The following is a 27,660-nucleotide window of genomic DNA, read 5'->3' as shown; positions in this document are numbered from 1 at the left end:
AGGATTTGGAAACGATGCCATCATAAAGTAGATCTTGGAAATAATTGAAACAGAAAAATTATACTATCGGAGATGAACCACAGCTTTTAGAGAACTCTTAGAGAGTAAAACAGTAAAAGTCAATTCTGATGGCCAACTACTAATTGATATCTTTTTCTTTTCGTGAATTGACTGGAACTATTCACATGTAAACATAAAATAAAATATTCGCTAATCATTAAGTATTCTTAAATCACCAGTTTCAGAAGTAAATTAGAATTGGAATATTTAAAATTAGGAAAACCAAACAGTCAACATGTAAAAGACTATGGTAATAGGCTTAACCATTCTGCCATAAATTCGGATTCATAAAAACTAATTTACTTAGCCGTAACAATGCATTGCACTGGTCTTAATGCAGTATTTGAATATAAGACTGATGATGTTCACCGATAAAAAAATTGTCTTTTTTCTGGGCTGCATGAACACGGTGAAATGGAACATTACTACTCTACTAACACAAGCTATTAATACTCATATATTAGAATATAATAATAAGAATTCATAAATTTGTTACTCGATGCAATAATACTTTAAATTTACTTATTTTTCGAACACACACACACACACACACACACACACACACACTACACTGCATCGACTTAGCTCAATAAATTATTTATGTTAACAAATATAATGTAAGAATCATTTCTTACTTCAAGTAATTGTGCGTTTATAGTTTATAACAGAATCGGTTACAAAATACTTCTTTGATCTTTATCTGCAACGGTATCATTCTTCATGTGGAAATAAGAGTATTGGGTGTTCCAGTAAATTAGAGTTTGGGTCATTAACCTCTAGGACAATACAGGAGGTTCACATTCGTGGATAATAGTTCACGCAACTTTCACAAGACTAGTGAACATTTCCTAAGATAAATCAAATTTACAAGATTTACAATATTTAAATTTACAATAAAATCTCTCTCTCTCTCTCTCTCTCTCTCTCTCTCTCTCCATCTCCTCCGGTCTTTAATCGTGACTTCAAAGTCCATTCCAATTCCATTAAAAGTCACAATTTCGTTTCAGGTAACCATTCCTGAAGGACATAACAGCTCATCTTGGTGGAAATGTCCGATGCAAATAAGTGCATGGAATGAATCAGTATACTTGGACGTTAACAAATGTTGACACTGGTCAAGCTATTCAGTCTCCTTCCTTCTCTAGTACCAAGAGTGTCAAGGACTGCAAAAAAATGCATTTTTTAAACTAAGCTTGATTGGTCTATGGCTTAGATGTGATACTCTTGTCCTTCCGTCTGTATAAAATAGTAGGATTAGTCGTCTGCGCTATAGCCGATTTGGTACGGTGTCTGACACATGGCACTTTCATGTGCATCCCATCGCAGTCCCTGGTTGTCAACTGACCAACTTTAACAGATACTGCATTTTATGGTCCTGTCGATCCTTGATGTTTTCTATTTATGTACAAGACCAATTTACCCCCTCCACCGCCGAAGTTACTCGGGTTGCAACTTTTACCCATTATCTCCATACACACAGAGTTTAACACGGATATTATCTCCTGAAAATAATCACACACAAGCACAAAGATGCACATAAATAAAGAATTTTAGAGCGGTGTGTGTTTTGTTAATATTATTAATTGACGACCAATCTAACTAAAAATTGTATGTGTATATATATAATTCTAAACAATTAGTAAATATTATGAAAAATATCGTTTTCCGTTTATTTTTAAGGAGGTTATGATAAGTTAATCAAAACTTTCACCACTAATTAAAATGTTCATACCTTCTAGGTTAATGTTAACACACATTGTTTACGATATAAATATTAATTAGAAATGTCAATAGGTAATTTCTAGTGCAGAGATTAATTGACTACTTGCCTTTCGAGAGAGCCAGTCACTGCTCTTTAAGAGAAACTGTTGAATGCAGGCGCTCTTTGAATTTCCTATAAAACAAACATCAAACTATGTAAATAAAGCGGGGTGGCTTAGTACATTTTAACTTAAAATTATGTTGACGAGTCTATTTAGCATTCGCCCTGACAACACAAAATTTAAACAAGGCCGTGAAATATAATCCTGTCTGAATTTTATGAATGAAACTACGATGTGGCACCAGCCTCGACTTCACGCAAGCACGCTCTCCCTCGCCCGTGCTAGTCATTTATCAGTCTCGAGGCTCACTGAGAAATGAACATTTCCCGCGAGAAGTGTAAAATGAGGAGAAAATTACAAATTTATACGCGTTTCTGTGTTCTGTTCGCTGTTCATGTAACCACTTAATTATTCCTATTATAAGTCATGATTAAATATTATTACATTTTAAACTGATACAGTTGCCGTGTATTTTATTAAACTATGCAATGTTTCGGCTGCTGCTTCTAATTATGGAACTGTTAAAAAGGACAGTTTTAAAAGTGTTGTCGCTATTAGAATGGCTTATTTTAAATTAGAAATTACACTTTTGCAGTGGGAGGACTTTTTAGGTAATGCTTCTATGGTTATTTCTGGAGGTACTTGTCAATGAAGTTCTCATTATTAAAGCACCTAATTAAATTATTAATCAAGAAGCCAGCTCCATACATCGATATTGACGTTATCAAGTGTGACACTGTAAAAGTCACTAAAGAGAGAAAGCATATTTATTTTCAGATCCTTTTCATAGCCTCTACTTCTGCTTTTTGGTGTCTCTTCTATAGTCTTTTTTGAATACTGCAAGCTCTATAAAAGCATGAATCATTATTCTAAAATCTTGACTAGATGTCTTACAAAACATTCTTTCTTAAGTTATCTCAGACCTTGTTCGCTCACTATTAAATGCAATCATTGCAGCATCTCCTCACCAGACAGCATAAAAATCAAATACAAACACTAAAACGCACAATAAAAGGCCTCCATGATCACAAGATCCTGGTTTTATGAGATCTACTGGGAAATTAGTTTGGGCTACCTTCTTTTGAAAACAACGAGTGTCGAAGGAGAAATCACGACATTTGATTTTCCTTTTCATTTCTCTAGTAACAGAAGTTTATGTCTGATAAACCAGCCTTAGTCCAGTGAATGAAAACCTGATGAAACTGAAGGCCTAGGGGGGGGGGGGATATTCTAGCAGGAGTGACCTTTAAAGATGAATGATAAGCGAATAAAGATGTTATTTGCGAATACAAAATTATGTACACTAACCATCAATAAAAGTGAAGTAGATCTGAAAAATAAGCTTCTGCCATATACGCTGAAGCAAACCCTTTGATTATCAACCACGTTCTGAAATATTTTTGCCCCTGTTTAAGTGAACTTTTACCAGTACTTGGGGCGAGAGAAGAATAAAATATGAAGACCATCAACAATACAAAGATCTTTTGTTGACTCGGAACAGAATGTATATACAGAAATAGGAAGTAAAGTAGTTAAAAAGATAAATGAGCATTTAAAACTTGAAAAGTTTGTCAAAAACTTTCCTCAAGTCATTAAACGGTTAGCTGAGGTAAGAGCAATGAGCTCCAGTCCATGTATGATTCGACATGGCATTCAAGATAAACAAACAAATGGAGACGTCCCCTCGGCAATTGTGCTGTTAGTATATTTGAACAAGGATACGATAAGACGGTATTATTCTACCTGTTGAAGGCTGCAACATACGCATATATTCCATCACGCAATCTAATAGGCTATTAGCCATCTTAGCGTAAACACTTTGGAAGTATACATTCTGCATGCAAGAAGTTGATATCCAAATGGCTTTCCCATCTACAGCTATCATTACACAAATACGTCACGTAAATACTTTAAAGTAACTCGTTTAGATGAGGGAAGGGAAAGGAACAGGGAAAATAGGTATATAATGGGAGGTATGAATGTATTGGTTGAGTGGTTGAATTTAAAGGACTAAATCTGACGTAGCTGTTAAAATGCAGTTGCTTATTGCAGTGAGAAAGCAAAAATAAACATGCATCTAAACTTTGTATTAGCAACTCATAATAAAACTTATTACTTAGCAGTTTAAAACGTTTGTATTTACTCATTGTCTATATACTCGTATATGTAAAGTAGATCAGCGGCCACCAACAGTAGCTTTAGTACGCCTATAATGAAAATTCTAGATATCAAGACATTCGGTTGGCTTCCAGGACCACGGCTCTAATTTCAGACTCAGCTAAAATCAAATGCCCCACTCGTATGAAAATTTTACTTTTAACACTATAATTCTTTGGCACTTTTAGAAAATATATTATATTATTCATTGTATATATTATCATTTATTTAACTGTATTCATATATTTCTCATATTATTTCTATTTAATTCGGCAAAAATAAGTTTTGAATTTTGATACTAAATTCAAAATGCTTGAAAATGAACTTTGATATTTTTTGTGATTGTTTCAAAATGCTGATTTTTTTCCACTAAAAACTAACAGCACTGATTCCAGGACGGGGGAGGGAGGGAAAAGACAAGATGTATCCAAGATGTTTCATGAATCCATATACAAAAAAAATTGCAGACTAATTAAACTTAAAACACCCATGCACTAAAATCTGTGATGTAATCTCTACTATTGGATAGTATAGTGTACTGCATGTAACCACAAAAGTTACGTTTTTAATCTTTATTCTCCCCCCCTTTCCTCTCTCCAAAAAATAAATAAATTTAGCTTTTCTCGATATGTTATACTATATTCAATATTTTATTTATCTAATTTAATCATTTTAAGTTGTTTCGAAGGTGTGACGAAAGCATCTGTTAAACTAACAAAAAACTTAATTTAACGTTCTAATGAAGAATTAAAGTAGTGAAAAACAGTATAACTGACCAAAAGAGGAAATATAATATATATAATCTAAAAATATAGAATATGTAATCTAAAACAACCCATCTTTTTAAACTGTTGCTCTAAAACTAATTCGCATTTATTTTTTAAAACAAATAAATTTGTTTTAAACATTAAACTTGAAGATTTATTCTCTGCTTTTTCAGTAAATCTCATTCCCTCGTCTCTGTATAAAAAAACTGTCTTAAGGGGGTACACTCTACAGAAACGGACATACAAGAAACTCCTTGTTTTTATATTTAGTAGCGTTTTACTTATTCAATGAAGAATGCTGATTAAATAAATTAGTCACCAATTCATTAACCATCTTCTAATAAAATTATTATTCTCTGAAGAAGGATTGAAATAGAGAGGATAAATGTGCTAGCAACATGAAGTTGATTCAGTTTATTAAAATGTATGTGTCAATAACCCTCCTGTGAAAACACACAAAAGCACGCACACACGACATTACCAGCTACACCAAATAAAACGAGCATTAGGCCTTAGGAAAAGGGTCGGGAACGACATTTAATATTTCTCATGACACCTTATCGAAAGGAAGAAAACTGCTTCAAAGAAGAACATCTCTCAAGACAAGGCAGACATCGTTAAACCATCTTCCCTGCTCCATCCCGAAGAGAGAAATGATAGTCCTTATTGCTCTCTCTTAACAAATAAGGTAATGTTTTCTTTATGAGGTGTCACCTCCCGCTCCTCTCTCAGAGCAGTCATCATTCTGTTGCTAGGCTATAAGAGATTTCAGCAGAACAGCTGTTATCTTCTCTCCTCTCAGGCCACCGTCAGCTTGGCCTTATGGAGATGCACGGCACGTCAACAAGTAATGCATTCTGCCCATAAAGAACTCTACTGAACGTGCTAATCGAAACTCTAATAGCCTCAACGGTACGCTGGAAGCAAGAAGCTCGCGATCCGTGTCACGAACCGTGCCAGGAGGGAGTGGGTGCGGTGGGCGGAACAGCTTCTGAAGACCCACATTGCTTGCTGCTATTGCTTCTGCAAAGTAGCTTACAGGTGGCCTGTCTTGTCACCCTGGTAACCGAAATGGACATTGCAGTGACGCAACAATAAGGTCTTAATGATCACGGAATAGCAAAAATTAATGGGCAGATTAGAGAAGATGCTGTGCTCCTTTCACCTCTCAGTGCAAGATAGAAACTGATTAAAGACTTTAGGATTAGAATGCAGTGTAAACTAACCATGCACATCAAAACTTATTGCTCTCTGTCTCTCTCTCTCTCTGTCTGTCTGTCTGTCTGTCTGTCTCAGAAAGACTAGCCATACACACATTATACGTGTTGTTTAAAAGCAACAACCTGCTTTTAACCAAATGCACATGAATTGTTGGAAATCTCATTAAAATTTACTACCGTTACATCGCTCTGGTATACACTTGCAGAGTGGAAAATGAACTGTGGCGTTGAGCAACGACAATTTGTATTTTGACACTGTCACGGCCGATATAGGTGACAAGATGGTGAATCAATTATTTATGTCATGTTATTTTCTGGGTCACGTAAGAGTGCACTACAACTTAAAATTAATTCGAACTGATTGCTAAATAAATGGTCCTGTGTCACGCTCGACAGAAATTCACATGCACAGCGAGTCATAGTGAGAATTACAGACCATACACACAAGATACGAACTACGCATAAATAACACAAAAATAGTATTTGTATTAAATACTATGGTGGCATTTCTTAAAAACTTCTATTTCATTAATTCACCTATGTTTATGTGTTCAAACTTATTTCTAAAATTTCCAACTTGAACAGTCTCTCTCTCTCTCTCTCAACACACACACACACACACACACACACACACACACACACACACACACACACACACACACACACACACACACACAACATGATTGCATGTGCTGTGATTTCTTATATACGTTATTGCTCTGATATACACCTAAGCATCGAAAAGAATCCGTTACTTTTATTTGGCACTTAAATATTTGATTTTGAAAGTGTTTTTCTCATTTTCTTTTTCACAGCACCACGGTCGATTCATGTCTGAGTTTGTCTAAAATCTATTTCTCTCACTTAATCCATCTTAGTCTTTAGCGGATCATAAATATTCTTAAAACTGGCGTGTAGAAGCACGCACGAGGCAAGGTATCAAGAGTGACTCAAAATTTGAATTTCTCAGAAATTTTGTAGACACAAAAACACAGTCAGTTCTGCTTTTGATGACTAAACATACATCTTAATGCTGGAGTGACATTAAAACACTGGATTTAAAAATGTCAAATGTGTGATGATGGAGAATATACCCAAGTTCTGTGTCTGTGCGATGCTTCATCTACAATGTAAACTAACCATGCACAATGTTTTTGTTTTTCTTACAAAGAAAAAACATTTATCCAATCCGTTTAATTGGATAACCATAGTTAACCATAATTGGTTGACTATGGTTATCCAATTAAACGGATTGGATAACCATAGTTAACCATGGTTATCCAATCCGTTTGCGACAGGGCTTCCATATATTCGCGAGGACATGATCTTGCCCTGGATTCATATCTCGTCTAGGACACGGAGTACTTTTATAAGGGCATTCCAACCGAAGGTAATGAGTCGGTCTCATAAAAAAGTGGCAAAATAGAAAAATTTTCCCCGAAACCAGTTATAAAACACACGTAATTAACAGACATAAATATATTGCTCTCACGGCCTCAGTTGCTTCAGCTGTAATTCCGGTGAATACCCTCTGTGATACCAATTTGCAGAATGAAAACTTTACGTAATCTAGCGGACATTATGATGAGGATCAAAATCTCTTTCATTTTCAGATTATGCATATGCTGCTTTAAAGCAGTATATGCATCATCTAGAAAACCGCAGTAGGTTAAGACTGAACAGCCATGTAATGAACAAACAGAATCCAATAACATATTAAGTTGTTGGGTGAGGTAGCAACCAATCTCGTTGCCATTATCATCTAGATCATACTTGGAAAATCCACGTCATTTTATGTGGCGGCGAATGTTGATGCCACCTTTTTAAGAAGATAACTTTATTTTTCTCAGTGTAGATTAAATCTAAATATTTCCGTGCTACTCCAAGTCCCTCTCAAACTTTACTTTAAAGAACCATGAAGATCGAAAAATAAATTTCACCTAAGGGAAAAATTTAGCTTACCTCCCTAAAACTTCAACGTTCATTTTCTGAATATGATAATCTCAATTCTAACATCAAAATAACATTATTTTACATCTCCTTAATATTTTCATGACCGAAATTGACTATTGGTGTCCTAGTCCGACGTAATCTAACTTTCTCAAATTACCTCATTGATTCCATTCAGTGCAAATTGAATTGTCCATATGTTTACTCTGATATCCCAAGTAGGCTACATGTTATTGTGAGATAGATTAACCTAGACGTTTCTGTTTTTTTAAGTTCATTTAGCTCAAAATCTCTTTATTCTGTTATATCAAATGCATTCGCGCTAACTAGCTCTTTCAACCATGCTGAATGTGTTTACCTCATATTTTTTAATTATTCTTTCCTCTGCTTTTCATGCTGATTTTTCTGTTTATGTTACTTTAATAACAAACACTGAACCGGATTTATCCACAATCCGGTTCAGTTTTCAAATTGTTTTTAAACAGATAGTTCAGATGATGAGACTTTTGTTATAACTCATGACATACCATAAATAATGCTAAAACCAGAATTAAATCTTGTGTTGTTTCGCATTTTCACTTTCTTATTGTACTTTAACTTAGAACTGATATTTTCCAAAATCCCGAAGTATGAAAAAGAGCCAGATACACACAAAATATTGTTTATTGTGTAATTATAGTTAAACTAGTTACATTATTCATTTTAATTCAAAACTGATCGAAGATTTCAATTCAAATTCAGTGTTGTCGATAAATTTTAATGGAGTATGCTTAATATCATCAGATGCGGCTAGCCACAGTGGGTCTATTATATGGATGCAAGGTTATAACCGTTACAGTTTATAACCTTGATTTTCAACAAAGTCCTCTTTGCCTGTTGAGAAATTCAGTGATGAACTTCCTGTATTTTCGCTCATTCCATATCTACAGCTATCAAGAAACGTCCCTCGTTTAGACCTGCTATTAACAGTAATCTTCACACGCATTGAAAGAAAGGGATATTCAATTATAACGGGATACTCTATATATCGACAGATTTATTCCAAGTCATCTTCATTCATCGTCATCATCCTTTTAGTGTCAAGCTGAATGGGCCATCAAAGCCAAGTGATAGCTTCTTAAAAACCTGATTACTGTTAATGATAGGGGTGGGGATTTATCCCATCTGCATTATGTGCTGTGTGTGTCTGTATGTTCTGGCCTGACTGCCTGTTTTGCGAGATGAAAAACCGAGTTTCTGAAGGGAAAAAAAAAAAAAACCTTCCACCTCCGTATGAGATGGGCTGACTTTTCAAATGAAGCATCCTTCTATGGTTCTTCGCGTTCTAGAGGGGATTCGAACCAGGATCTTCCCAAACAAAGAGGATCGTCGATACCGAATGAGCTACAAAGGTTCATCGAATTGTCAAATTTAAATCCTAATTTCACTCTATCATATTTTAGCAAAACTTCAACGAGCAAATTTCATCAAAATCTGTTTAGCAAGAGCAGTTCTATAATATGCGTTAGAAACTACACTTTCAAATTTTCACATTAAAAACAAAAAGTGAAATGCCTCAGCAAATTTTTGAGAAATTTCAAGTATTAAAATTTTCTTCAAAAATAATCTCTTATATGCCTACAAGAAGTTTTAGATGCTATGAATTTTACGTGAATTACGGGAAGATCCTCTACCTACAAATGGAAGACAACTCTGTAGTATCCAATTGTTGTTTGATTTTACTTCCAAACTTTCTGAAACGACACCACCGGTCGGTGTTATACACTTTCTTGAGTAACTTCCATCCAAATAATAATAGATAGAATCCAATTTTGAATTGAAGTAAACAGGGTCCATATATGACTCATGTATGTCATCCACCTTCAAACATCTACAGATATCTGAATGAACAGTTTTTGATAAATATTTGTTCTATAGTATAATTAAGTAGTTTATAGTTTTTCAGATTTCATGCACGAAATGCCACCCTTAATTTGCTGACTTCCGACTCGACTAATTACATTTTTTTATTCTTCATTCATTTCTCTCTTTGTCTTCTTTGGTAGAATTTTTTTCATTAACAATTCAAGATTACAATTTAAAGATAATCAATTTTGCAATTTTTTACGTTTCTTCTTTTGACAATATATATATATATATATATATATATATATATATATATATATATATATATATATATATATATATATATATATATATATATATATGCATGTAATAGAACTAAAATACTATTACATCTATTTAATTCAGTTAATCCGGTAATTCCATGTCTTTGTTTTTACTTATTGCTCTCAGAATCGGAATGATTTTTGTATTGTAACCATACCAGGAATTAAATGAGCTATAATTAATTCGAAAATAAAAAGTCAACTGACTGAAGCTTTTGAAAAGTAAATTGAACTTGACTAACGTATTCATAAAAAAAAGATGAAGCGAAGGTTCAGGACAAAACCAAATTACAAATTGCTATCTTAACATCTTATGGTTATATTTCAGTCTAAAATAATACAATAGAACAATTCTTGTCTACAAAACAAATGAGTTACCACCAGCGGCGTAGTGGGACTGGAGTGCCCCGGAGGCGATCTCGTAATATATATATTATACGAGGGTGGTCTAAAACTTTCTCGGCCTAACAATGAAAAAACGAAATTCGGAAAATTTCGACAAAAGAGTGCTTATGTGCCAGCAAAGCCGTGGAGGCCATTTACCCGATATGCTATTCCATGCATAACCCTATACTGCATACTTTATGAATCAATAAGAAATTACAATTTTTAATTAAAAACCTGTGTTTTCTATCAAAATTACTTCTTGCGTGAATTTTGGGACACCCTGTATAACTTCAAAATTATTTTTATTTTTCAACATAATCTCCCTTAAAAATGAAGGAGAGTTTTAGTTTTGGGAAGAGATAGGAAGACAGAGGGAGCCAAATGTGAAGAATAGGGTGGATGTTTCAACAATTCATAGTGCAGATCCCTTAATTTTCCCATTGTCAAAACACCTTTGTGGGCAGGTGTATTGTCCTGATGAAAGATGATTATTTTCTTCTGCAAATCGGGTCTTTTCTCACGAATTTTTTTATCTACTCTAGTTCAAAGATCGAAATAATATTCCCGGTTATTGTTTTACCCTTTTCAAGATAATTATAAACAAAATGCCTTGAGCATCCCAAAACACCGATGCCGTGACCTTTCCTGCTGATGGAACCGACTTTGTCTTCTTTGGCGCTAAACAACCGGCTTCTGTCTACTGTTTTGACTGCTGTTTGGATTCTAGTGTGTAATAGTGAATCCAAGTCTGATCCATAGTAATAAATCGACGCAAAATCAGTTTTATTCTTGTTAATACGCTACACTGTTCAGAGATTTTCATGCGAGTGCGTTTTTGATCTGCTGTGAGCAAGCACAGCACCCATCTTGCGCTAAGCTTTTTCATTTGCTATTCTTCATGCAAAATATATTCCATACATTCTTTTGAAATGCCTATACTCTCAGCAATTTCACGCACTTTGAATCGCCAGTCATCCAGTACCATATCGTACACTTGATCAATGATTTCTGGTGTTGTTACACTTTTTGGACGTCCTTCAAGTGGATCATCTTCAAGGATGGTACGGCCACGTTTAAACTCGGCAGCCCATGTCTTAATTGTCGAAAACGAAGAAGAGCACCCATAAATTTTTTATGAACTTCGTATGAATTTCTTTGGGCGTTAAGCATTCTTTTATAAAGAATTTTATAGCCGCACGATACTCAATTTTATCCAGTTCAAGGGATACAGACAACACTTTTGCTTCAGACAGCGGTATAAAACAAACTACTTGATAGAATGACTTGCAATTTCATATGGATGCTTATGACAGATGTACCAACTTAGAAAAAAAATCTTACGGATAGTTTTGCCATCTGTGGTCGAGGCCGATAACTTTTCTTTTCACACCACCCACGTATATATATATATAGTTCTGTAAAATGTATTTCCATATTTTTATAAAATTATAACCAGCTAGTGAAGGATGAAGAGAGGGAATTAGCGGACTAAAAAAAAGAGTTCTGGCATATTTTTACTTAGAACAACACCGCTTACCACTTCCAGTATATACATATCACTCTTCATGGCTATAAAAAAACTTTTAAAGCGAAGAAAACATTTTACCTTATGAAGAACTGCAATACCTTTTATAAACATACTGGTTCTTTGTTAGTAATTTTCTTCTATTTTAACGTACGGGATAGCTGTGTGTGTGTGTGTGTGTGTGTGTGTGTGTGTGTGTGTGTGTGTGTGTGTGTGTGTGTGTGTGTGTGTGTGTGTGTGTGTGTGAGAGAGAGAGAGAGAGAGAGAGAGAGATGCTTTCATTGTGTGTCGAAAACCAAATGAAGCTAAACGTGCTTTCTGTCATGAATTAAGCTATTCGCTAAAAGGTTGATACTTAAATATTTGGAAAATAATATACAACAATACCAAAATCTATTTCATAACTTTCGTTTCATCATAACTTAGAAAAATAAATATATTTGAGTAAGCTTAATATTCGCAATAAATTCAATTTGGATGTAATTACAATTTTCTCTTACCAAAGATCATTCATTTTGATTATATTGAATACGGTGTTAAGGTCAAGACGGCAACATTGATACCACTCTTAATTCTTAAAAACGTATTAATGCACAATTGTACATAATAAACTCGTTATGATCTGATATGTAAAATAGTAATGATATGAAGAAGCGTGCTATTAGTTAGTTATGTTACAAGAATTTAGATGAGGGGGAAAACAAACGTGATTTAAGGGAGACTATATTTCTTATTTTTCGTTCTTTTTTTTGCCAGTTATTTTTAATATGTTAAACCGGTTATTTGGTATGTTTTAATATTATTATCTTATTCACACAACAATTTTGAGTTTTATAATTTATCAATCTCCTAATTCTATGAAAGGTAACACATTTTTTAAAATATCCCATTGATTCCTTGAGATCCAGCACACACCATTCTTTCCAAATCTTTAATGTCCAGTAGCAGAGTGATATTCTTTATCCACTGTTAAGAACTAGTAGTCAACACGGCAGACAGACATGACTGAATAAAGTAAAACAGAATAACAGAATGAAACATAAATAGCTCAAAAGTGTGATGGGCAAGGGGATATCTTTAAGCTCAAGGTCTAATACTAAGTTTGGCATACTCTGATTATGCACTAATTGCGTCAATTAACGTAACAACTTCAGTATCTATATCAGACCCTTCGCCACTCTGAGTATATAATTAAAGGTGGCGCCACTTTTTGTATTAAACACACCTTCAGTTACACTGCACTAACTTGTAGCTCACGATGCAAAGAAGCCATAAAGCCTGCCCAATAAACGCTCTTCCCCACCAAGCACGCATTCATTAGTGAAGCTACTAAACAAAGGGGTGTCCGAGACGCAGGGGAAGTATACTTGGGATTCAGGACGAAATGCTAATCTGTCTGTAGCAGATAATCATGGCAGTCTCCTAATATATGCTTAGCGTTATCAGAGTCATCGCACCACGAACTGCACTCTCCGTTATTGCCATACCTTCCCCCGGGGCTACCGGAGTAGGGTGGTGTCTGAGGGCTGTAAGGCATCATCCGCCTCCAGATCCGTAGTGAGGTCAACTCGGCCACGCCACAAAACCACCTTCGCCATATCGCCCGTTGTCTGGCTGACAGTGAAAAGTGGCGAAATGGTGTGTTCTGAATGCTGATCTTACGGCCGCTGTTCACTCATGCGTGCGGTCGTTTTACGTGTTTATGGCGTCTAATTTGCCGTACAAGGTGGTGCCTAGTCGGAAGGTATCGAAGCCATTTTCATTAGAAAAACGTAATTGTAGAAAGATGTGAGGAAATGACTGCACTGCCTTGAGAGAGTTCAACTGCTGCAGGTACTTCACAGTCTGTAAGCAGTAAGATCCACGAGGAGCTCAGTGAAAAGTCCTCTTTGCCTGTTGAGAAATTCACGGATGAACTTCCTGTATTTTCGTTCATTCCATATCTACAGCTATCAAGAAACGTCCCTCGTTTAGACCTGCTATTAACAGTAATCTTCACACCCATTGAAAGAAAGGGATATTTAATTGTAACGCCAGCAATGAATTTTGTATATCCCATAACTAAGAGAAATACCTTAAAACACTTTCTTCACTACTCTGCACAAGAATTCCATTTACAGGACTCTCTCTCTCTCTCTCTCTCTCTCTCTCTCTCTCTCTCTCTCTCTCTCTCTCGGATTATCTAAGATCTAGCTCACCAACAGTGCTAATGTAACTATAGATTTCTAGTTTCTTGAACGAGATTATTATAAAAAATAAATAAAGATGGAAAAAGTTCATTTGATTTTCTTATCTTGTTTTAAGTAAGGAACTAACTTCAGACAATCATAAAAGGCGAGTTTCCTAATAGCATCCTTGTACAGTAATATTTTTAGTGCAACAATTGAAACTAAAACCCACATACAATAAGATTTTGTTTTCATTTTAACAGACTCTACGTAAATAACATCGAATTCCGTCAAAATAGAGGATAATTATAAAAATAGGTCTGGAATCGTTTCGCTAATAAAATGAGACAATTAATTATAGTACCTTAAAAGGAATATTTATTCTGTCGCTCTTAAACCTCTTCATCTTGGTGCTTCAATCCAAAGATTCATTGGAGTAATGCTACTTTACTACGGAATGGCGATTATAGAACAGGATGGTTTCCCGTTGCTTTCCTTGCCCATCAGGAAGCATCTATGTCTGCAGATATGTGTGTGTTCATGGGACAGGTTTGCCTGTTTTGAGGGATGAAAATGTCGATTTTACGGGATAAAACCTCCACTTCTGTTTGAGACCGGCTAACTACCTTTTGATTGAACAACCTTGATGAAGGTTCTTTGCATCATAGACGGGATTCGAACCCAGGTCTTTCTAACCAAAGGGGCTTCGTCGAAACCAACTGATCTACGGAGGCTCACTCTTGATCCAAGGAGTGGTTTAATAAAGAAAAAAAAACTACTCTGTCTTGCACGCATTCAGATGATGATTAGGTTATATCTCTCATATATTCTTTACATACGATACAATTTGAAACTGCTCCAAGTTAATTTTCGATTGTAAATATTTCTGTTATTTTTGCGAGCACTTTCACGAAGTTTCCGAGAAAAATTTACAGTATTCAAAGAACTATATTGATTGTTTCATTGCTATATTGATTCACATATGAAAATGAAAAATATATAAACGCAAAAACTGCAAAATATTTAAAAATAACAGGCGTAGTCAACTCTATATTTAAACCAAACTTATTTCAAAAACAAACCAGACTAAAAGTATACAATACATTAACCCTACCAGTCTTATTGTATGGAAATGAAATCTTGACAATAAAACAAAAAGACAAACAAAGATTAATAACAGCAGAAATGAAGTTTATGAGAAAAACTGCAAAGTATACTTTATTTGATCACAAAAGAAACGAAGAAATTATGAAAGAATTAAACCAATAATCAGTAATAGAAAAATTAAAAAACATAAACATAAATGGATTGAACACGCTCAAAGAATTAAAATAGAAAGATTACCAAAACAAGCCTTAAAGTACAAACCATTAGGAAAAAAGAAAACCAGGAGGTCCTCTTAAACGATTCAACGATAACTTCTAAGGCCGGAACAGGCTACGCTAGACATAAATCCTTGACATGCATGATGATGATGATGATATGATTGCTAACTTTGTAAAGAATCCAACGAATGCATAAAAAGTTCTAGCTCATTTATGCACCATGATCCCGTTTTGTCCTAGGCATTCTAGATACATATATATTTGTTTTGCCAAATTTGGCCACTACAAAAATAGACTGAAACCAAAACTGAAATGATTCTTCCGCAAATTTTAACAGATCTTAAATTTTAGTAAATTTTATTTAGTCAGCGCTAAATAAGTTCGATTTTAATATATCAGTTCGTTTTTTTTTTCAATTTTATTAATAAACTGATTTGACTGAAACTAAATTTAATCACGTGGATATCTTCCTGAGTGTATCCTAAATCTCAAAATTTATTAAGTTACACCCAGCCAGGTCAAACTTACTGTAATATATAATTTTGGCAGATTTTCTATTTTGTGACATTCGCAATGATTCATATTGAAATAAAACTTGGGATGACTCGGAAAGATTCTCTTGTAAAGATTTCAAATAGTAAATTTCAATAATCAGTCCAATCAGACTCCCAAAATAATTAATGTGCGTATAGAAAAATAAGAATCGAATAGGCATTTAAGCATTCATTTGGCGAAACGCACTTGAGAAAGAGAAATAAAAATAACTAAATGAACGAGGCATGAAATACTATCGAGAAAGATCACATCTTTTACCTTCGCATTCACTCCCAAGAAATCTTTCAAATGATTCCGCAAGCGTACTAGCATACGAGGGTGGTCTGAAAAGTTCTAAGCCTGAACCACAGATGGCAACATTATCGGTACGATATTTTTTTCAAAGTTGGTACATCTGTCATAAGCATCCATGTGAAATTGCAAGTCATTCTGTCAAGTAGTTTGTTTTATACCGCTGTCTGAAGCAAAAGTGTTGTCTGTATCCCTTGAACTGGATAAAATTGAGTATCGTACGGCTACAAAATTCTTTATAAAAGAATGGGCGCACTTCTTCGTTTTCGACAATTAAGAAATGGGCTGCGAGTTTAAACGTGGCCGTACCAGCCTTGAAGATGATCCACTTGAAGGACGTTCAAAAAATGTAACATCAGAAATCATTGATCAAGTGTACGATATGGTGGTGGATGACCGGCGAGTCAAAGTGCGTGAAACTGCTGAGAGTATAGGCATTTCAAAAGAACGTGTGGGATATATTTTGCATGAAGAATTGCAAATGAAAAAGATTAGCGCAAGATGGGTGCTGTGCTGGCTCATAGCAGATCAAAAACGTACTCGCATGAAAATCTCTGAACAGTGCTTGGAGCGTTTTAACAAGAATAAAACTGATTTTGCGCGTCGATTTATTACTATGGATCAGACTTGGATTCACTATTACACACTAGAATCCAAACAGCAGTCAAAACAGTAGACAGAAGCCGGTTGTTTAGCGCCAAAGAAGACAAAGTCGGTTCCATCAGCAGGAAAGATCATGGCATCGGTGTTTAGGGATGCTAAAGGCATTTTGTTTATACTTATCTTGAAAAGGGTAAAACAATAACTGGGGAATATTCCGATCTTTTAACCAGACTAGACGAAAAAATTCGTGAGAAAAGACCGGGTTTGCAGAAGAAAAAAAAATCATCTTTCATCAGGACAATGCACTTCTTCGAATCAAGAGGTGATTGCAGCTGTAGAGGGATATTTTTCAGATCTTACTGAGAACCACTACAGGGACGGGATAATGGCGTCTTAACACTTTCATTGCTAAGCTGAAAATTGGAATTTCGTGTGGTGGGCAAATTTATTTTTATTTTTTTATTTAGTTAACGACGTCCACGCGATAACGCGTGATCGGCCGTTTGGTGAGAGCTCGCATCGCGTGATCGCGCGATATCGTTCATTGCCCAGCTGAAAATTGGAATTTCGTGTGGTGGCCAATTTTTTTTATTTTTTTATTTAGTTAACGACGTCCACGCGATAACGCGTAATCGGCCGTGAGAACTCTTTTGGTGAGAACTCGCATCGCGCGATATCGCGTGATTGGCAATGAACGTGTTAAAGGAGATTATGTTTAAAAATAAAAACAATTTTGAAATTATAAATTAGTTTTTTCATTGTTAGACCGAGAACCTTTCAGTACTGAATTTCTCTACTGCAGAAAGTCTACAGGCTTTCACAAAGACGGACATCTCATATATCTGAATAAACCGAAAATATATCACAAAATATACGTTTGCATAAAACTTCAATATTGATTACTGGAAGATTACTGAGATAGTTTATGCAAGGAAATACTATACCACACAAAGAAGTATAGATAAAATAAACGAAATAGTATCCTGTTATTCTGAACAGTCCGCCTCTAATAGAATTATATAAGTGGTGGTGATCTACCAGGAAGTAATCATCAATTATTATTAACCTGTGGCCGTCAAAAATGGACAGAGAGAGAGAGAGAGAGAGAGAGAGAGAGAGAGAGAGAGAGAGAGAGAGAGAGAGAGAGAGATGAAATGTATATAGATAGATAGATAGATAGATAGATAGATGTTTGTATCTGTTTGGAAACCCAGTTTACCTTTAATCGATCCAGAACAAACAAGCTGGACATTCGCTCACAAAATCACGAAAACGTTGCCAAAGACTTTTTTTTTCCCTCTTCTCTTCTCGATTTTCACAAGGAAACATTATTTTTTGGATGATTTCAAATTTTAAAGGAATATTAATACGTTTCCTAATTAAAAAGGAGAAAGCATGATTAGGATCTTTCTACTGATATAGGCAGCCGTCCAACCCTTATATAAAGAATTTCACGCAAAGAAGAATTGTTCAGAATGAACAATTCTGAGTTTAATCCAACATAGCTAATGCCGTAAGGCAAAACTAGTGAACCAGCCCCACATCATAATACTTTCTCTACCAAGCACCATTATGGACAAAATACAGCAGTTTCTTAAAACGTTCTGAGCGCACATGTCATGCTTACGCGTATCCACTGCACAACTCATCGTTCTGTAGTATTGCCAGCCGCTACTGAAAGGCCCAATACTTTGTTTTGTTCTCTTTTAACTTATTATCCGTCAAGTTTCTTTATGAAATTACTACTACTAATAATTATATATTTTGCATTTTAATCATTTCTTAAATTATTAGCATTCTAAGAAATATCGTTAGAAATAGGATGATAATGGAATGCTTTCCTTGAATAAGCTAATCTCAAGAAAAATTATCCTAGATTAAATAGCAAGAAAGAAAGAAAAACGAGTTTCTATAAATACTGAAATACGCATATACATCTGCATAAAGAAACCTTTATGCAGATGTACCTAAGTGTCAAAGCAAAATACTTGGTCATGTGCGTCACCACCACGTGTTCTGGCCCAGAACTTCTGGGCAACAAGCTGCTGGTCAGTAACAGTGTTGATCACAATGGGGAAAAAGAAGATATCTTTCGGAGTTCGATAAAGGGTTTATTGTGGGTGCCCTTCTGTCTGGAGCCACGACTTTGAAAACAGCGGAGCTGACTAGTTTCTCAAAAGGTGAGATATTCCAGGTGTTTAATCAGCGGAAAAATCACTTTACTTGTCTAAGAGGCGTAACTGTGGTCCTACGACAGTCTGTCAAAAACGACATTGCCGTCGTCTGAGAAGATTCGTATGGACAAACAACTTCCTGTGTGCATCAATTGACCCAAGCATTCCTGAGACCCAACATGGTATTAAATAAAATGTCCTAATTCAGTGGTCGGTACGTGTAGATCAAAGTTTCATAATAGCCTATTTGAGGACTCGGTTCCTTGACTAAAATTAAACAATTGGACATGATATGATCTCTTAACATTATTTTAAATTATTTTATGAAAAATATAGAGTGCCGCAGTACTTAGACAAAGCGTAATTCGGAGAATAGATGGTAATAACAAGAAAATGGAATCGAGAGATGGAGTCAAAACCACTAGTAGTTGTTCTAGCAGATTCCTAGTAACTGTCCAGTTGACATATCTCTCCATCATATCCTGCTTGCGTTCGATAAGACGGATTCATATATGAGGAGCTCGCTAGCCAAAGAACGTACCATGATGCTCTCCAAATATGCTGAAATATTTTCTGCTGGATTATTGGGGGGGGGGGTATCACCTTGAAAGAATCGATTACCTGTGGAATTGGTCTTTCCACAATAGACCATACATGGTAAGAATAGAAGTTGGGGATATGTTTGTAAGGATACGTCACTAGCTGAATACGAAGGCAACTCATGCCGGATTCAAATTAGCATATGGTCACTTAATAATCCTGACATTACGATTGTTATGCATTTGGAGGGATTTGGTTCGTTGGACGAAGCAATTTTCTTCCAATAACCATCACCCGGAATCTGTGCCTCTGACTTCCATCAGGCAGTCTTTCCTGCTAACGCGATAAATCCTGTTTACTTAATTCTCAATGCAATGCTCTTGTCGAAATGGACACTTCGAAACTTTTGTTGAAATACTTGGAAAATAACCTGTACTGTGACTTGTTATTTCCAGAAGCCACTGGAATAGATGTTGTCATTTATCTTTCCTTTTTAGACCAGCATTACTTCTGCTACCAGAGCTGTTCCACATCGTTTTTTTTTCCCAAGGGAACATCTTTGACACTCTCCTCGCTGACACTACTGATACAATTGCAACGAGTCTAGCTTAATGATCCCTATCTCAGATGCGCAAACCATACAGATTAGGTTTTTTCGGAAGTCTCTAATGCCATCTGTTCCTATCATAAGGTGTTTCTGTATAAGTGCTTACACTGAGGATGATGTGCAATATACATATTAATCCGGTAACAGCACACTTAAATGGTGAAGTATGCAGTGTCTAAGAGATTTAGAATTCTCCATTTTTCTTTCTTGGCATTATAGTCGTATTATTAGGATGAGCTCACATGTAATATCAATTGCGACTTTTATATACCAAGAAATTTCTACCCCGATTTGAGACAATGTATTAATAGGAATAATAAGTTATTTCATTACATAGCATGATAATGGCAGTCTGGTTAGAAATACTAAAAGAATGATAAGAACAAATACAGGAAGCAAAAAGCAGTACTGGCAGAAAAACTTGGTTTAAACTTGCTAAAGAAATAAATAATATGGTCTCTAATCCAGCAAATTCAAAGAAAGGGAGTGCAGAGAGAACATGTTCTATATAATAACCGCATTAGAGATTATGATTAAATATTAAATTTCTATTAACTCTTCTCATTTGTTATATTATAACTTGAACAATTTAATAGTTGTAATTTAAATTCGATAAGATTTATTTCTATTAATTTTAATTTATGGAACGTAATCTAAAAGAAATTCAACTAACAAGATGGAAAGATGAAGCGTAATGAAATTGGATATGAGCTTCCATTGATGTGTTAACTTATTTAATCTAAGTTAAATGGCTTCGTTTGGGAGATTATTAAAAGTTCGTTAATTTAGGTCATTAAGAATACTTTCTTAATGAAATGAGCAACGATGAGCTAACAAATGTTGCGTGACTTCATACATTAGTTTACATTGGATTTATCTATTAAACTGCAAACATCCGCTACTGGTTGCTCTGTTATGTAGGACTAGTTCAGAAGGCTTGGCATCGAGACAAAGAGCAGGGTAGTATTTAGAACTGAATTATGAGAAAGATGTAGATTTTTATCATGTTTTGTTAAAAAGAAACTGTCGTGGAATAAAATACGATTTTCCAAGAAATTTAATAATATTTCGTCGTTTCATTTAAAAGTTATAATTTCTAAGGTAATAAATGTAATTTATTTGTGATGATTTTATGAGTCAACGATATATATATTCGAAACATTAAAGAATTTAGTTAATTGAAATAATAACCAAACTCACTTTTAACTGCTGAAAAAAAATCTTATATGAAATTTAATACAATAAATCGGAGCTCTCAAAATCTGTGAGAATTCATATGCCCGTCTAAATATATGTATAAATATGTGTGATCCTTTTACATAACTTAAGACTCCGAGGGAATTAAAGGACCAAATGAAAATAAAATTCTAATACAATTAAATGTAAGCAATCACATTGATTTAATTAAATAATACAAATAATTGAAAACTGCCACCGCTCTCATTTCATATTTTAAATAATTCTCAAGGAGTTTGAGAGTTTGCAAAACGCTCCTTCCTCGGAAAGTTTAACCCACAACTCGAGAGTTTTTGCAATAAGTTATATGTTAATATATTATATAGGGTCATATATTCATTAAGATAAATTTGTTTTATATGGCATCACCACAATTAAAACCATCAGCCTGTTTAATAGTCCTCAACTACGAAAGATTCAAATTGCTCGCTGCTTTTGCTTTTACACAAAATATCTTAAACCATTAATTAAAGGAAACATTTTTATTCTAAATCAAAACCAAGAGTACTCTTACTCAGTTTCAAAGCTTTTATGGCATAGAAAATGAAGGAGAATTCTGAACGTTCTCAGTAATAATTCTCCTTGTACATAACCAAACGATATGATACTTTTATTAAAAGTCACCGTGCTGCCAACGCTTACAATCTCTTTCCACATGAAAAATCATTCGTCTTACTACAAAAGCGGCATGAATCGTTAACTTCCTGCGCAAATGTTTCCGTTTCGGGAGTTGTGTATCAGAATTTTCTGCTATTATTATTATAGGATCTGGTAAAAACGCATTCAGTATTTACCGCTAGATGGCGCGCTTGCATAGCGATGGCCAAACAAAAGAAAAACATTCTGCTTCTCCTTACGGTAAGAGGCAGACGCAAATTAACAGCTTTGCTCACTAGATGTAAAGGAAAGCTCTTATTGGTCAACAACGCATTCGTGGGTAAGTTTATGGGGGAGAGGGAGGGATAGAATTGATTGTTTAACTTTTCGAAAACAAAAATATATTTTTGAATACAAGTCTTGAATTTTTCCACTTCGAGAGATTATTAACAAGTTCATAAAGTTGCTAAAGTATGATCTAAAACTTTCACATACCTGTGATATTTTCCTTTGTAGTCCCTCACTTTATAGCCAACTGCCGTCCGAATTATGGCAGCAGTCTGCACACAACACTACACAGGTTTCTGGATGGAGCTGCAGTTCGTGCTATCCTTCACTGCCTTTAATTCCTTCCGCCATAATGACTTGTTAATTTCTGACAAGTGTTGGTCGTCATGGCAACCAATGACGTAACAAAGGCCAGCGGTACATGGTCGATTACCGTAGACATACATGTGCATCTAGAATTGCAGCTCTAGGTGTGGACTCCAAACTCGCACTTCGCTGCCATGTTCCATCAAACGTGAATTACTGCCACAGAATGGTCAAATACTCCGAGTAAACAGACACACGCATACATATACACAGAGATTTCGAAGGGAAAAAGTTACAGTTGTTTCAAACAAGTTATCATTTCGAATGACCGATAATGAAGGAGCAAAACTGCAGATTAGTTTTGAAGTGATGCTAACGCACTGGGTAATTTATAGATATTTTGCATACAACAACCATTCATTATAATATTCGTATATATTCGGCGCAGTTAATCGATAGGTTTAATACAATAAAAATTAAATGATGAATTTAAATTGTAAAAAAATAAAACAAAAACTGAACGAAAGAAATAAGAAAAACATATGTTGCAATGGCCAGTAAAAAGAATTTGGGTTTTAAATATGTATAGGTTGCTGCTATAACGATCCAATTGTATTAAAAATTAAGCAACACAGAAGGCAGTGACAAGAATATTATATTGGATGTCATGAAGTTAGGCATCGCAAATGAGAATAACAGAGGAAGGATGTGATAACAATAAAATATTACGGACAATTTATATATCATAGAAACGAGCGCTTAGGAAGATATCGACCAGTGATATGTGACTTTTAGTTAATTAAAAATGGAGTGCACTATGTGTGTGTGTGTGTGTTGGGGGGGTAAGTGTGGGGGAGAGAGAGAGATACATGTTGGGAGAAGAGGCTACGAGAGAGAAGATGGGAATAAAATATAGGGAAAAAATGAAAGAGTACTCAAAAGAAGGAAAAAAACAGAAAATTAAGAGAGAGAGAACTTATTAAGCATTACATATACAATATATACAGTATGTTATCAGTGAATATTCAGACCCAAAATTTATAAAAGTAACAGATGGTCACATTTTACTATTAAATTTCACTTTATATTCCGCAAACCACTACAGTTCTATTACATTCGTTGCCTTGTTTAAAAGTCAAAATATAGGTAAAAATGAAAGAGTACTCGAAAGAAGGAAAAAAAACAGAAAATGTGCTTTTTCGGTTATCTGGAGAGAAAGAAAATTTATTTCCTTTGATAAGTATTCACTTTACTTACCCAGAGCCGGAATTCATGCCATCCATGAGATATTTTAATCATATTGCATTAAAATACATATTAGTTTCTTGTAATACGAATTAGCAGCCTATGCGTGAATTACAATTAAAAACACCTAATAAAATATACTGATAATACGGATTTCTTTAAATCAAATTATATGTTAGCATATTTATCAAGTGAAATAAATTAATATATGATCGCTTCTTAGCTGAAAGACACAAAACTGTTTTAGAGAAGTTCAATATTATATTCAAATGGCACGACTAATCTATCTTAAATTATGCGGTTTGTATAGAATGTTAAAATACTAAGAACATTCTCTTTAATTTCCATTTTACCTCGGATATTCTGGAACATGTTACAATGCTTTTGGAAAGTTATTAAGACCACCCCTCAGCGGCAGACCAGGCGACGGGTCGGTTGGGAGTAGTACTAACAAGAAGTCGCATCTAGAAGTCGCTAAGTAACACGCGCCTGCATGGGAAGCGGGAATAACGCGTAGTAGAAGAAGAAGAAGATTAAGACCACAACTGTTAAATCGTAAAGAAAGAAAGAAAGTAGAAACTGAATAAGTTTGAATATAAATTGTTCAGATGAAAAAAAACTTAAGCAAAAAATTTTAATTTTTTTAGTTGAAAAAAAAAAAAAAACTTAAGCAAACAGACAGTATTGGACAGTCTCCAAAATTTTAAGAAGTCCATGACAAGTCACTACAGAAATTAGCCTAAGTTCATGTACTCTGAGCCATAAAAACGATCTGAAAATATCGAAACGTTAAGAAAAAATATCAAAAATAGATATCTATTTCTGAAGAGGTCATTTACAGAAGTGAAATAAACTAACTTGGGGAACTTTTTCTCTTTAATAATAATTCAAAACCCAAATTTAAACAAATATGAAAAGGGATACTTAAATGCTCCTTCTCTGCAGAGCTCAATTGTGTTGCAGTTAATCACCACTACAGATAAAAAAAAATCGGTTAAATAGGTTAAATATTTTCCCAGTGACTCTAGTTTTTATGGATTTTGAAAAACTTTATGTGAAAGGTGATCAAAGCATTTCGCAGCGCATTAAAATGATTATTTTAATAATTTTAAGGAAATAATTTTAAGGAAAAATATATTTTCATAACTCATTAAAGAACTTCATTCAGTTTGCGATATAATGCTAACTAACCATCGTATTCGCGGTGTAAAAAGCAGAAGTTAAAAGAATACAACACACCGATCTAGGATTCTCTATTTCTTTAAAATATCAAATTACATCCTAATAATAATAATAATAATAATAATAATTGCTTTCAGATGACGCGCAACATCCCATGGTGAGTGGGATAAAAATTTAGTATTTCTTCTAAATATTCTTCCAATCTTAATAACTTTGTTATATTACCTGAATTGACTTGTAATCTGATATTACAAAGAACTAACCATCCTCATGTACATACAATTCCACAGAAATATTCTACATATCATTTGTGTATATTATAAAATTTATAAGATGTCGTAGCAGTATACCAGGAATTGGACCATGTTGATATTTTTGGACTCAGTAATTATAAGGAAAGCCAAATTTATAGTTAATTGCAGACTATTAAACGAATGGTAATTTGTGAGGATATTACCGTACATGGAAAATGGTTGTAAAGAAAATCACGTTAAATGTTATTTATATATTCTACTTCTTTTTCAAGCTAAACAAGGCGGCTAGGCCCACTTAGAGAAACTTTTATATGAATCTTATTGGGCGCAAGTTTACCACTCTTACCAGCTTTCTAGAACAAAGATTTTAATAACTGTGTGAGCTCTATCTCCCTCCATATATCTTGTTTCTATCAGCTCTACATTGACGGCTAAAGCCGAACAGGAAAGCAGAGTTGATTTAGCCTTTAGCATCTCTCGAGAAGCGGCATGACAACCTGGAGCGAGGAAGATCACGTGATCATATTCCCAGGCTCGCTCTGGCTATATCCGTTTACTGCACTGCGTTCCTGTAAGCACACGAGCGAGGCAGAACACCATCCAATGATCAGTTAACTTCTCAGGTTTCTGTACAGTCTAATACCACCAAAACAGTGGAGCAGCATCCTAACTACACTTAACTCGTAATCAGTCAGTTATCGCCACTTCCCACCATCCCTGACCCTCCACACTTTTGCATTCACTGAAGGTATTAAATGAAACAAAAAATATGAAACAGCATACTTTCTTCATCTACTTAATTAAAACACGACTAGAAAATAAAAGGAAACATATGTGGATGAACGGTCATCAAAGTCAGTACCTCCTCTGTTGTAATAGTTCATCATATAAATGTCACGACTCATCCTTAAACGGAAAAGTCCATAAAATGTGCGTAACATTTTAAATGCGACACATTAAATGTCTTTACGGCATGAATTTTCATACATTCTTTTGATGTATGTTTCACCGGTAATTGTATATTTCGTGTATGCTTGTTAAGGATATATCTTTTGTTGAGTTTCATATTGAGTTTATTTTTCATTAATAGAAGTGATTCTGCTAATGCATCTTTTTTTTTTTGCAGTGATCCCATAACTGGTGATATCAGATTACATTTTTAGGCATTATATGCTAAAACGTATATGGACATCGGAATCAACGATACATATATGTGGAAGATTAGTTAACGCACTATTCTATCTTTGGCCTTAATGATAGCTGAAAATGAGTTTAGGAATACTCTTCACAAAACAGTGCAAAACAGTAGCCAATTCCATACTCGAAGTGGATCATGTTTGCGTTGTTCTAATCAGGCATTCAACCTGATTCTATAGATATTCCACGAGAACAATGTATCGGAGTTAGTTCTGTTTCAGTTAAGGTTAGTATTGTAACGTTGTTATATCCTGCAAGTAGTTCCATAGCCACGCTGTGTGTGTGTGTATGCGCGCGTGCGTGGTGCGCAGAGAGTATTATCCTGTGCAAAACCAGTTCCAACAGAAATTCAGTTTTGCAAACATTCATTAAAGTAATTGTCCAACACTCCAATGGATATGGACGTTACAGTTGGAGATAAAATGAACCTAGTGCAAGGTACAGAAGCCCCGATTCTCCACTTTTTCCAAAACCTTTGAGACAATATGCTATGCAAACATTTCCAAAAATACGCATCACTACTGCCAGAAAACAAGACATGTTTTGACATTTCATTCCCAACAGAAAAGCCTCCGTAGCTTAGTCGGTATAGACGAAGTCCTTTGATCGGAAAGACCTGGGTTCGATTTCCGTCTATGACGTGAGGAACCTTTATCTGGTCTCATACGGAGGTAGAGGAGTTTTTGACACGGAAACTCGGGTTTTTCGTTCCTCAGAACAGGCAAACCAGCCCCGTGAACACACACACACACGAATCTACAGTCATAAAAATGTATATATACTTAATCCCTCATTAGGAGGGCTCAATCTGCATCCCACTAAAGGGTCGGGGGGGGGAAGGGAGGAATCCCACATGAATATTATTATTATTCCCAACCGACATTGTACTTTCGTTTTTGTTATGCACAGCTTAATTTTGTGATTCTATCATGGCACTTATTGTCAATTCTAACTGTTATTTGTATTTCTACAGATGAATATCGTAATCTAAATGTTGTCAGACGAATCATTTACTTGTCACTGTTGTGTCATCTA

The 27,660-nt window shown here is 34.9% G+C and overlaps 1 long non-coding RNA gene across 1 annotated transcript in view; it reads left to right on the top strand.

Annotated features, from left to right (window-relative positions):
- LOC150101678 (uncharacterized) overlaps positions 1-26,684 on the top strand; it is a 127,131-nt gene extending 100,447 nt beyond the window's left edge. The window contains exon 3 of the long non-coding RNA XR_016549012.1: positions 26,555-26,684. This is a non-coding gene — a long non-coding RNA (uncharacterized LOC150101678). The remainder of the gene's footprint in view (positions 1-26,554) is intronic.
- The last annotated feature ends 976 nt before the right edge of the window (positions 26,685-27,660 follow it).

The sequence above is a fragment of the Typopeltis vanoorti genome, chromosome 11 (assembly GCF_054136105.1).
Source record: "Typopeltis vanoorti isolate ZY-2024b chromosome 11, IOZ_Tvanoo_1.0, whole genome shotgun sequence".
Taxonomy (NCBI): Eukaryota; Metazoa; Arthropoda; class Arachnida; order Uropygi; family Thelyphonidae; genus Typopeltis; species Typopeltis vanoorti.
The sequence above is the reverse complement of the archived record's forward strand: the minus strand, read 5'-3'. Positions and strand labels throughout refer to the sequence as shown.